We start from the raw sequence: 12,846 nt of genomic DNA, 5'->3' as shown, positions 1-12,846 counted from the left end.
GTACTTAGAAACTTCTTGAAAGAATAGTCTACTCTAAGTTTTCATTTTTGCTTTTTGCTCTCCGAAGCCTTTACAATCTAACTTCTTGCTATTCTACTTTAGTGAAGATATTCTTTCTCACAGAAACATGATAGGTTCAAATCACCATTTCTACATTGTTACTTCTTTTATAGCATGGCCTTATTTGACCTTGTATGAAAGGAAATCAATATATGAGATTATATCAAGTATATTTTCAAATAATTTATGCCAAAAATGTAAAATATAATACCATCAATGTGATAATTGCTAAATATAGACTATAGATAAAAGATAACAATGGTTTGTTTTAGTATGTATATTTTTACATATGTGTCTAGTAGATTAAAATTCACCTTTTTTATTTTCTCTTACTGGAACTGTTACTTATGATCTTGTCTCCTGATCTTAAAAATATTGTAAGACACTGAGACAAACTTTTTGTTCATTTTCGTATATCAGGCAGCATTTAGAAAGCTGTCTTGCAAACAAGGAAGACTAAACAAATGTTGAATAAATGGAATGAACAAATAAATGAATGAAGATTAATCCTTCATTTTATTGCTATTTTTGCATATTGCAAGATATATCATCTAAAGCTGTCTGATTATAGTTCCAAGTTTTCCATGTGATTTATTACCAGGGGTAAACTCTTTGGGGACAAGTAGTGCTTTATTTTTGTCTGTGTATTCATGGCATCTTGCAAAGTGTCTTAAATATACAGATGCTTAATAATTGATTTTGGTTGAGGGATACTCCATAAGAATAAGAATTACATCATATGTTGTATAGATATCTGTAGCAACTTACATATGCTGCATGTAAGAGGCATTTAAACAATTTTGAAATAAACTAGAGAAAAGTGCTTATATGCCACATAGTATTAAAAAATATTTATTTGATTTGGATTATTTCTCAAATAGTTCAATTCCTTTTAGTGAGGATAAGTATTCCTGAAAATTATAGGATGGCATAGAGGTAGTCAGACTTCTGGAGAAAAATGCTCCTGGGAAAGAATTCAAACCTTCTGCTGAGCTATATGTTTAATGAGTATGCAAAGTATCAAATTAAAAACATTAACAGTTTATTATAGCTGAACAGTCACAGAATGAAAAACAGGTTTCCCTTTCAATGAACATTAAGGACATGACCTAGGGCACATACACATATAAGGCTATAAAAAATACACAGTCTGGTTTAGGACTGAAGTACCTACTGGATAGAATCAGAATGTTTTGTCTTCTTGCATGTTTCAACAATGTAATTACAAGGAAGTTTTAATACTACAAGAGTACACTTGAATACAATATGGTATGGTTTGGTATAGCATGATATGACATGGAATAGTAAAATACAATATGATATATGATGGTATAGTATGGTATGGTATGGTATTTGGAATTTGTTGCTATTATTATTATGTTTTATACTCATATTTAGTATGAATTTTGTTTTTATTTTTTTCATTCTTATTTCATGTCTTTTGAACAATTCTTGGCATTTTTCTCATTTATTATGATGCAATAATATCCCAGTATGCTGACATTGGTATTTTGTATGGTTGTGAGTCATTGAGCAGCATAGTACTTGAAGAATTAAAAATGACTATCACAGATCTGGAAAGGGGGAAGAGAATGGTGAGCTTGAGTAGGATACAACATATAATAAAAATAAGTTTTAAAAAACTGAAGTAAAACACTTGTGATCAAAAAAAGATAACACTGGAGTCATAAATCTGAGCTCAAATCTTACCTGTAACTCCTATTATTGTTTGTCCTAGGGCTAGTCACCTATGCTTCCTGGGCCTTGGTTTTTCATCTAAAAATGAGTGACATGGAATATATGACTCCTCAGGTTCTTTCTAGCCCCACATTTATTGGCCAATGCTATCAGTGAAATATATGAATGGGGCCTGAGATATGTGGCAAGAGTAAGGGGAGATAGTCCATGTACTACTCTGGTATTCTCATGATGGTGGGAGAAAGCAAGGAAAATCCTTAGAATATTAGATCTTATGCCAATGGTGAACTTATAAGACATTTTAATAAGAGTCTTATAGGAAGGACATTCATTGTTCCCAAAGGCATTATTGAAGGGAACATCTGAATTAATGAGAGATCACAAGTACATTGGAGTATATGAATATTTTGGTACCAGTAAACTCTTTGTGTGGAGGGGATTTTTTCATTCTTAGCATTAGTCTGGTACAAAATATTGTAGGAGTAAATGTCCCTTTTCCCTTATATTGTCCTTCAGAACACTGAGAGAAAAGCAGAAACAGAGGTATGAGAGTTCTTATGGAACTATAGCAGAATATAGGGCCCCAAATATTTTTTTGTCCCATTCCAATCTATCAATCCTGAGTGCAATCATTTATCATATTTAACAGCTATCTTTTCTCCCTTTATAAAATATACTGGGGAAAAAAGAAGTGTAAAACACATTTTTAACTGAAAGAATAAAAATTCTAAGTTTTTTTTTTTTGCAATATTTGTCAAAAAAATTTCAAGCTATTACTGAAGGTGGTCTAGAGAAGTTATCTCTTTTAAAATTATCTCTTTATATAATTATATATATATATCTTTATATAATTATAACTTTTTAAAGTTATCTCTTTTAATAGAAGGCAAAAATAAAACTGGATTTTTTATAATATTCTACATTATCTTATACAGTGCTATACTACTTTATTTTACATTTTATATCATCATATCATATTACATCCTCCCATGCCATCCAATAACATAGCAAGTCATGTCATTCTAATACTGTTTTAATACCATATAGTAACATATGAGATAGTGAAGAAAATAAAATAAAAACCAAAATTCATACTAAATATGACTATAAAATATAGTAATAATAGCAACAAATTCCAAAAACAATACACAAAAGATCAGAAATGTATGATGTTATTATTAAAGTTAATGTACATATTTTATCAAATTATAAATTATTTGCAGCTTTGGGCTTAATATATAATCTTTTAAAATCTGGTTTGTTTATTTGATTTTTTTTTATGATTCCTAAGTTTAGGAGAACAAATAATCCTACTAAAAAAATTTTGTGACTTTATTAAGGGTACCAAGACAGAGGAAGATAATTAACAAATGGAAATATGTAATGACAATTGGTGAAGAATCTGGTATTCAACCTTGGTATGAACTATAAAAAAGTTAGAAATTGTTTCTTATTTAGTATAATACCAATAAAAAGATGGTGAGGATGATAAGTAGATAGAGCTAGATTAGAGAAAGAGAGAATGAAAGAAAAAGGAAAGAAGGAAGGAAGGAAGGAAGGAAGGAAGGAAGGAAGGAAGGAAGGAAGGAAGGAAGGAAGGAAGGAAGGAAGGAAGGAAGGAAGGAAGGAAGAGAAGGAGTGTAGGGAGAAGTGAAGGGAGAAATGGAGGAAGAAATACAATGACATTCACATAGTGTTTTAAAGTTTGCAAAGCATTTTACAAATACTGTCTAACTTGATCTCCCTGATAGCCCTGTGAGGTAAGCCATATAACTATTCTCACTTTATGGGTAAGGAAATAAGCCGAGAGAGGTTTACTTGTCTATAGGGTCAGATAGTACATGTCAGACTCAGGATGCAAAATAGGATTTTTCTGACTCCAAATCTAGTAAAGGATTCTTTATGCTGCCTGTCTATATCTATGATCAAATGCATGCTGGTAAGGATTAGAAAAGTTTGGGAGGCCAGGCACCTTAAGGGTTCTTAGATATTTGCCTTAGATCTTTTTTGTTTTTAATTATCATTGTTGGGTACTGGGCATGTGCAAGGGTTTTTATACTAGTTGGGGCTCAAGTCTTGGTTTCCTTAATAACCATAAGTAGTATATAATACAAATATAGGAAGAAATAATGATGTAACTAATCAGATCAGCTTCAGGACAATGCTGCCTTTCTGAATCAAATCAACTGAGCTCACTGGCTTCCAACTCCATTCTAAATGGGAGAGTTTCTAGGGAACTCTGGGCAACCTTCCATATAAAGTCTATGATCTTGGATCCAGCTTGCCTAGCATTTCCAAACAGGTCACCGTGTCCAAACTGATTTTAATTTTTTTACATCTAATCTATGGGCTCTGGCACTAGGGTTGTAACAGCAGTAATTGTGGACTAATAAGAGGGTTAATTGTGTTTCTGAATCAGCCAAAGTCACCTGAGATGGAGATTCATATCATGCTGTAGATGCCTTGAGGCACAACATTTTGGGAACACTATCCATAGACTAGGAACTTTTCTTCCTGGATATACTGACTTGACAGGTCAAGTCAGTTAAATTAGTTCAATCAATTTATACGTGGAGATAAAGTCCAATATATTTGACAGGTCAAAACATTTCTTTTAAATCAAAACTGCCTTAGTGGATAGTCATAGCTAGACTCACCATCATAATTCATTTTTGAAAGTCACTCCTAGAATTATCCCAAAAGCAGACAATTTTTGGAGACCAAATATTTCCAACTATTTTTCACATGGCTCCCAAACAGTAGAAGGGAAAGGAAAAATGTGTGAATTGGTGGTAGGGGAAGGTGAACAGGGATAAATTATAGTATATTTTGTGCAAACAGTTTGAGTTACTTTTTCTTATGATCTCCATGAGAAGCACTGTCCATAAATGGAAATAAAAAAACTGAGCCTTCAGACTTGAACATCTTTTAACATACTTAAGCAATTTTATACCTAGAAAACTCCTTCTATTATCATTTAGAGTATCAGCCAATATGAGAATGTTCACAGTCATATGTGTGTATGCATGCACATGCATATAAATATATTCATATGTGCAAATGGAACACCTTAATAGGGGAATTGGTTGTGGGAAACTGGACATCAAGGAATCACACAGAGATATAATTTACTGTAAACCTGCTATCCAAATTAGTTTTTAGAACTTGACCATGTTTGTTTCTTCATTTTCATTATTTGATTATAAACCAAGGCATTAACAAAAATTTTATAAGCACTGAAGACATTCTATTTTCCTTGCCAGTAGTTAAAAACATTTCCAAACATATATATACATATATATGTATACGTATATACATATATATGTATATTGAAAATTTAAGTAGAATTTTTGTTTCTTCTCTAAAATATATATAAAACATAGCTTATGTCACACAAAAAAGTGTTTTAGAAACACTATGATGAGGGAGGGGGTATGTGAATTTACTACATTATCTTTTTCATGTCTATGTAATCAAGCATTTGGTCCAGTTCTCCTTTTTTTTTTATAATAGTCACCTATTTCTACAGGAAGGGATATGTTATTCAGCAATGCTATTTCTGACCAATAGTTATTGTGTTGCTTCCATTCATTTTGGAAAAAGGCAATTTTGATTCTATTATTCTCTCCCAGACACCAAATTCTTAAACAGATAAGTACAATGGAAAATCATATGGTCTAGTCCAGGCAGACTCTCACCTATCTCGGACAATTTCTATTTGACCTCAAATGTTACCATAGATTATACTACCCTTTCTTTTAGATGAAAAGCACTCTCATCTTTTCTCATATCTCTTTACTCTGTTTGATTGAAATCAATTTGATTGTGTCCAGGTCTTTTTTTCGCATCCATTTAGAATTTATCTTCAAGTCCTTACCCCGTTATTTCCTGTAAGAAATTATGTTTTTTGCATGAGAAAAATCAGTCCTTAAACTAGTATTTAGCTGACTTTTCCTTGTCCATTCTCTTCTAAAAACATATTCCCTGAGAATTCACAAAAGTCCCAGAAAGATCATCTTCTCTTGTTTCAAAACTTCCAGGGTCTAAATTTTGGTTCTCAGAAAATGCACAGTCATTTAGAATTCATTGTAACTTACAATGCTGTATTTTTTTTCCAAGTCAGTTATCTTTTTCATAATCAATGAATGCCATTCACATTGGCAGGTTATTTCCATCCATCTTTACCAGAAATTCATTTATCATTCAGAAGTGTTCTACCGTAGAATATTCTGATTAATAGCCTCTCTGCTCTTCTGGTTCTGTTGAAATCTCATGTTAGTCAGTCAATTTCAGAGGGTTTCCAGAGAAGTATATAGATTGCACTAACTTCTATGGTATGAACATAGCATTTAAAAGGATATACTATAAATAGATCTGTATATTTCATCAAGTGCCTTTTATCACTTTTCTTGTGTAGGAGAATGAGGATAATAGACAATCTTGAATTTCTGAAATGTTCTATTCCCTATCACTCGTTCAACTACACCCTTTGTAGCATTCAAGATGCTAGCTTTCCTCTGCATTTTCAAATCTGCTTGATTTATTCTCCTTTAACTCCTACTATTTGTGAATATCTTAGCTTATTGTTCCTTTTCTCACAAAAGTGGGATGATGTTTTACTATGTGAGGGCTGTTTGGATTTGCTCGTGCTGAGGCCTGTTCCATTTCAACCAGATTTTCACCTCTCATCAATGGTATTTCGTTAAATAATTTCCTTTCTCAAAATTATGTTTGCATTTGCAGAAGAAAGCTTTTCATCAGAAAATAAGCATGGTGTAAACTGGTTTCCCTTTTTGCTTTGTCTGCCAAGAAATTTAAAGTCAGATTCAGTGTCCAGTTGTAGTAATTAGCTCTTCTCAAGTGCCTGGTTGTACCTATTCCCTTTTCTCCTTTTAAACTGTCTCCATTCTGTTCTTATTCCTAATTGCCCTAATTTATGGTTTACTTAATCTTTTAAGCAGCCCAGCAATATTTTAGAAATAGCCAGGGTCAAAGTCCTAGGTAAAAAGCAGAGCAGAGCAACCCTGGTCCTTGGGAACTGGGGCATTGCTCATTTGAAAGAATTCTAATGTTTACCATACTTATCAATGATCAACATTTTTTTTTCCTACCAATGAGTGTTACTTCTTTTTAAAAGACCAAAATTTTTGCATACAACCTTCTCTATGATGTGTATTTTATTTTAACGTGTAAATTTCTTGAGTCCAAACTCCTGTCTTCACTTTCTGGTACCAATGTCTGGTACAGGTGACATGTATAAAAGGCTGACCACTAAATTTGATCTTTTTTTTTAATGAGCTTTGAATATAAATTTCATGCCTTTATATTGTCAGATATTTCTAAATGACTATTGATTACTTTCTCCAGAAAAAAAATGTTTCTCTGTTCCTTCCTTTTTTGTCTTCCTTCCTACTTTCCCTCCTTACTTCTTTCTTTCCTTCTCTTTCCTTCCTTCCTTCCTTCCTTCCTTTTTTTCTTTCTATCATTCTTTCTTTCTTTGCATCTTTCTTCCATTTTCATTTCTTTCTCCTCTTCTTTTTTCTTTCTATCTTTCTCAAATAATGGGGAATAAAACAAATCAAATTAGATTTTGCTACTTCACTATTGACTGATTTGGAGTGCTCAACATTTTCTTTTCCTTCATGGAATAGCTTCATATTGCAGGTACACAAAATAATAGTATGTCAGAGCTGGAAGAATCTCAGAGGTGATATTGTCTAAATCATAACTGGGTCATTAAAAGAGAATTTATTAAATGCCTCCTATATGCAGACCATTAGGCACTATGCTAAGATTGGGAATCCAAAGAAAGGCAAAAAAAAGCCTCTGTTCTTAAGGAACTCATAATCTAATGGTGATATAATAAATTTCATGAATTGAGGGTAGTCTCAGAGAGAAGGCACTAAGGTAGACTCAAAAAACTTGCAGAAGATGTGACTTTGCTTAAGACTAGGAGAAATATAAGGAAATTAGGAGGTAGAGATGAGGAGTAAATATCTTTCATACATGAGGAATGGTTGGAGAAAATGTTGAGAGTTGGGAAACAGTATTTTGGGGGGCAAAGGGGGAAAAGGTTAGCTTCACTGGATTGAAAAGTATGTAGAGGAAAATAAGGGGTAAGAAGACTGGAAACATAGTCAGGCACCAGGTAATGAAAGGATTTGAAGGCAAAAAAGAAGATTTTATATTGGATCCTGGTTCTAATGAGAATGTAGTGTAGTTTATTGAACAAAGGATGATATGGTCAGATCTATGTTTTAGAAAGAACAATTTGGCAGCTGAATAGAGAATGGACTGAAGTGGGGAGAGACTTAAGGCAAAGAGACCAAGTGTCAGGCTATTGCAATACTTCAGCTTTGAGTTGATGAGAGCCTAAATCAAGTGAGTGGTAGTATCATAGATGGGGCCTACATGTAGATTCTATTGGTAGAAATGGCAGGACTTGACCACTGAATAGATAGTGAGAAGAGAGGGAATGAGGAGTTTGTGATGATACCTAAGTTGCAATTCTAGTTGACAGGGATAGACCTGGTATTCTTGACAGTAAGAGGGCAGTAAGGAGGAAGGGGAAGATGAGTTCATTTTGAGACATGTTTAGTTTAAGATATTTATAGGACATTGAATTTGGGATGCCCAAAAGGCATTTGGAGATATGAGACTAGAGATGAACAGAGATACTAGGTCTGAACAAGTAGATCTGAGACTCATGGGAATTGACATGAAAACTGAACCCATGGGACTGGGTGAGAGAGCCAAGAGCTATAATATAGAAAGAGAAGAAAAGAGAATCCACAACAGAGCCTTGGGAGAATCTCAACTCTTAGCAGGTGTGGTGTAGAAAAGAATTGGTAGGATAGGTAGAAGGAGAAACAGGAGTAAGGAAAACCTGGAGAGAAGAGATTATCAGTCAAAACTGAGTAAAATATGCTCTGTGACATCCTTAGCAAGCAATAATGAAGTCTATTCTTACAGTATTTCAGAGACAAGAAAATCCTATTTACCTGAGGAAGGCACATCATCTTTTAGGGGTCTGGGAAAATTTATTTTAGAAAGTTATTTCTTAAAATCATCGTTTGAGGTTAATTAAGGGACTCCTAATCAGTTGAGCCACCCTCTCTATTCATTTGATGAAATTGTAGCACATAAAGGATATGTACCAGAGACACTCTGATGTATGTGGGTGGCCAATTTCATGCTTTGAATGGTTGCATTTTAAAGAGAAGTCAAACTAGATACGACCCAAATAGCATACTCATAGGGTGTAAAGATCTCAAAATTAGGGAATGACTCATATTTTCCTTGTATAAGTACCCTCTTAAACCTTTTGAAGGATGATGCTCTGAAATTGCAGGGCAGCTAGCAATTAGGTGACTGAAGGATTAGCCATTCCCCTGGTGTCCATGAATAGCAAAGTCTCTGAGTATGGAGTCATCAGTTGCCATTGAGAAGATATCATTTTGGAGAAAGAACGTAGGCCTTCAAAGAAAATTGCTTTTCACCTTTTCCCTTGTAGCATTTAAAAATGCATCATAGGAAAAGGATTTCTCTCTCCTACCTATCAAACACAAAAGTATCTTGTAGCTGAGTACCTCAAGTAGTAGTAAGAATCATGCCTAAAATAAAGAAGAGCCAAAGAGTCTAGTTGTACCTGCAAGTTGAGCTTCATAGAGAAGGCCCACAGAGCCCAACAATGACTGGCCCAGCAGATGTGCTGCACCTACCATGAGCAATGAAAAATGAAAGGACATCAGGGCTCCTCAGTACCAGAGGTATGGGTGACCTTGACTGTGTGAGTTTCCTATGTACATGCTTGCGCACTACTGAACTCTGTGTGTGCTCACTCTTACTACTGAAACTTTGAGTCTTTGTGAGAAAGTGGACTCCAGGTATTTAGGAACAAATAACTGTTTTAAAGTAACTGTGTCTTCTGACTTTTGAAAGTAACCTGTCAGTGAGACCTTGTAAATTAGAGAGTTGAGTATTCAGAACACTGTATAATAACAATTGATATTTGCATACTACATTAAGGTTTTCAAAGTCCATCATGAGTGTTATCTCATTTGGCCCTTAATATTGCTCTAAAGTATTATCATTGACATTTTATGGACAGAGAGGTTAGATGTCTTCTATACAGTGCCAAAGGTGAGATTTGAACTAAAGCTGAATTCTAATCCTATATGTATTGATACAGATTCAATTTAGCTATGAATCCAACACTTTGCAGAATGCCTGACACATAGCAGATGCTTAATAAAAATTTATTGATTAATTGATTATTAATTGATCGGATTTTACTGGATGGATGCTGAGATGCCTTCCAACTCTACAATTATGTGATTCTGTGAGACCCAGAAAAGCAGTGTAAAGGAACTTGAAATTATACCAAAAAATAATCAGGTGAAGGAAGTGAGAATGTTTAATATGTAAAAGAAAGGACTTGGTCAGAGGATAATCATTGTCTTCAAGTACTAATAGATTACCATGAAGAAAAATAGAATCAATTTGCTTGTACAAAGATGGTTGTATGTTCATCCTAAATTGCTGAAGACCATACCATCAGAGAAATGATGACATGACTTCTACTTGACTTTGTTCTGAGTGAGGGAGGGCTGTGCAGGTCATCAGACTCACTTCTCCTCGTGAACCATCTGAATCCAGTGACCAAATATTCATTAGGATGACTGGAAATGACCCAGGATGCAATAGGAGACCTTGGCCCCTTTAACCCAAGGTCTTTTCAGGAACTCACTTAGGGTGAGATAATGCTCATTCAGTGAATAGACCTCTTTAAGAAGTAGCCAGAGGATGGCCCATTTAGTGAGGCATAGAAAAACAAAAAACAGCATCAGATTGGGAGGGAAACAGCAACAGTTACTATTGATAACCACCATATATGGTAACAGAATGAAGCAGACCATTTTTGTTTGTATTATACTTTGTTTTGTTTTGCTTTACTTTATGGTTTCTCCCATTCATTTTAATTCTTCGATGCAACATGACTAAGGTGAAAATGTCTTCAATAGGAATGTATGTGTAGAACCTATATGAGGCTGTATGCCATCTCAAGGAGGGAGTGCGGAGAGAGAGGGAAAAACAATCGAAAATATATGAAAGTGATTGTAGAACACTGAAAACAAATAAAATAATTCAATAATAAAACAATAAAAAATAAATTGTGACAAAAAAGTTAGCTGGGGGATGGCCCCTTTAGTGAAGCACAGAAAAAAACAGCATCAGCCTGGGAGGGAAACAGCAACAGTTAATATTGGTAATCACTCTTAAGCCAGGAGGATCCAGAAGCCAGCCCTTAGGCAGCGGTCTATTGTCCTCCAATGTATGTGTCAGAGTACAGTAGGTTTAAGGTTTTGGGGAAGGGAAGGGAAGGGAAGGGAAAGGAAGGGAAGGGAAGGGAAGGGAAAGGAAGGGGGAGGGGAGACAAAGGGAAAGGGAAGGAAACAAAATAGATGTTGTGTTCATCCTTCATTGCCAAAGAAGACCATGTCATCAGAGAAATGATGACATGACTTGCACTTGACTTTGTTTTGAGTGAGGGAGGGCTGTGCGGGTCACCAGCCTCACTTCTCCTCCAGAGTCATAAAATTAGAAGAAATAAGTGATGGCTCCATGTAGGGATTAAGCAGCTCAATAATAAAAAAAAAAATCTATCTAATAGCTAGGTAGTACAGTGGGTAAAGTTCTAGACCTGGAATCAAGAAGATCTAAGTTCTAAACTACTTAAAATCTGTGTGACCCTGAACTAGTCTTGAGGCTTCTCCTTTAGTTCTTCATGAGCAAAAGGGGGGATGATAATGTCATCTACCACACAGGGAAATTATGAGGATAAAATGAGAAAATATTTGTAATGTGCTTTGTAAAGCTTAAAGTGTTATATAAATGGTAGCTATCATCATCATCACCACCACCATCATCAACGTCAACAAGAACAGCTACAATATTTATAACTATCATAAAATGCAATGGGTTTCCTCAGGAGGTCTTTAGGGAAAATAGTATCATCAAGGAGAGGATGATGGATTCCTTACCAGGATTTGTGGATGGGATATCTATTCCCAAACATTTCAGAAGAGACACCATCTGAAAACCTTTCAAGTCTTTGGTGCTAATTTTCAGCATTGTTTTAGATTCTATAACATCAGAAATAAGACATAGATCTATCTTCAAGAAGGTCATAAATTTGAAAAAATACATGAAATAACAGCAAAAATTACAATGTTAAGTTGTAAGGTACAGACTAAATGCCCTACAAGGTCAAGAGAGAGGAGAATAGTAGAATAGGAATTTAGATCATCAGAAAAGACAGAGATCAGGAATATAGGCAGCATTTATATAGAGCTTTAAGATTACCAAACTTCTTTACATATATTATCTCATTGGATTCCCACAATAACCCAAGAAGATAGGTCCTATCTTCCCCAGGGTTGATCAGTTTGCGTCAAAAGAAGGATTCAAACTCAGGTATTTCTGATTTCCAATCCAGTGATCTATTCACTGAGCTACCTATCTGTTTCTAAGTAGTTTACACCCCACACCTGATCATTTAGGTTTGCTAAGATCTCTCTCTGTCATATAATTTGAAACGCTAAAGATGCAACCATGTTTCTATTGCATCATAATGTGCTATCTTTCATTAGGTACTGTACATATACAGAGAATGTTGTTTCTAGGTATAGGGCTTTTTTTTTTCTTTTAATGAGCAAGGAGGTTGAAGGATGTAACTAGAGCATGTGAAACTGCATTGATAAAAATTGCTGACTAAAAATTCCTAAAGCGCCAACATATGCAAGCTACTTAAGTCTTCTTTTCATTTAATTGCTACAAGAAAAGAACCGTGTAATGTTGGCCCGTTGTTCTAAGATGATAATTGCTTAAATGTATAGAGCTAGCATATAACATCAACGTTACAATGACTTTCTGGTGAAATTCCTCTATTGTGTATTTTCGCTGGGGACTAAAGCAGATATTAAAAGTTATAATCAATTATCTCATTTGTTTTTCTTCACTGAATCTATCTTAATAAAGATTTTCTGCTATGCATTTGATGGTTACTTTTCTTTCTGTTTATCCTAG

The sequence above is a fragment of the Notamacropus eugenii genome, chromosome 6 (assembly GCF_028372415.1).
Source record: "Notamacropus eugenii isolate mMacEug1 chromosome 6, mMacEug1.pri_v2, whole genome shotgun sequence".
NCBI classification, from domain to species: domain Eukaryota; kingdom Metazoa; phylum Chordata; class Mammalia; order Diprotodontia; family Macropodidae; genus Notamacropus; species Notamacropus eugenii.
This window is presented reverse-complemented; position numbering follows the sequence as displayed.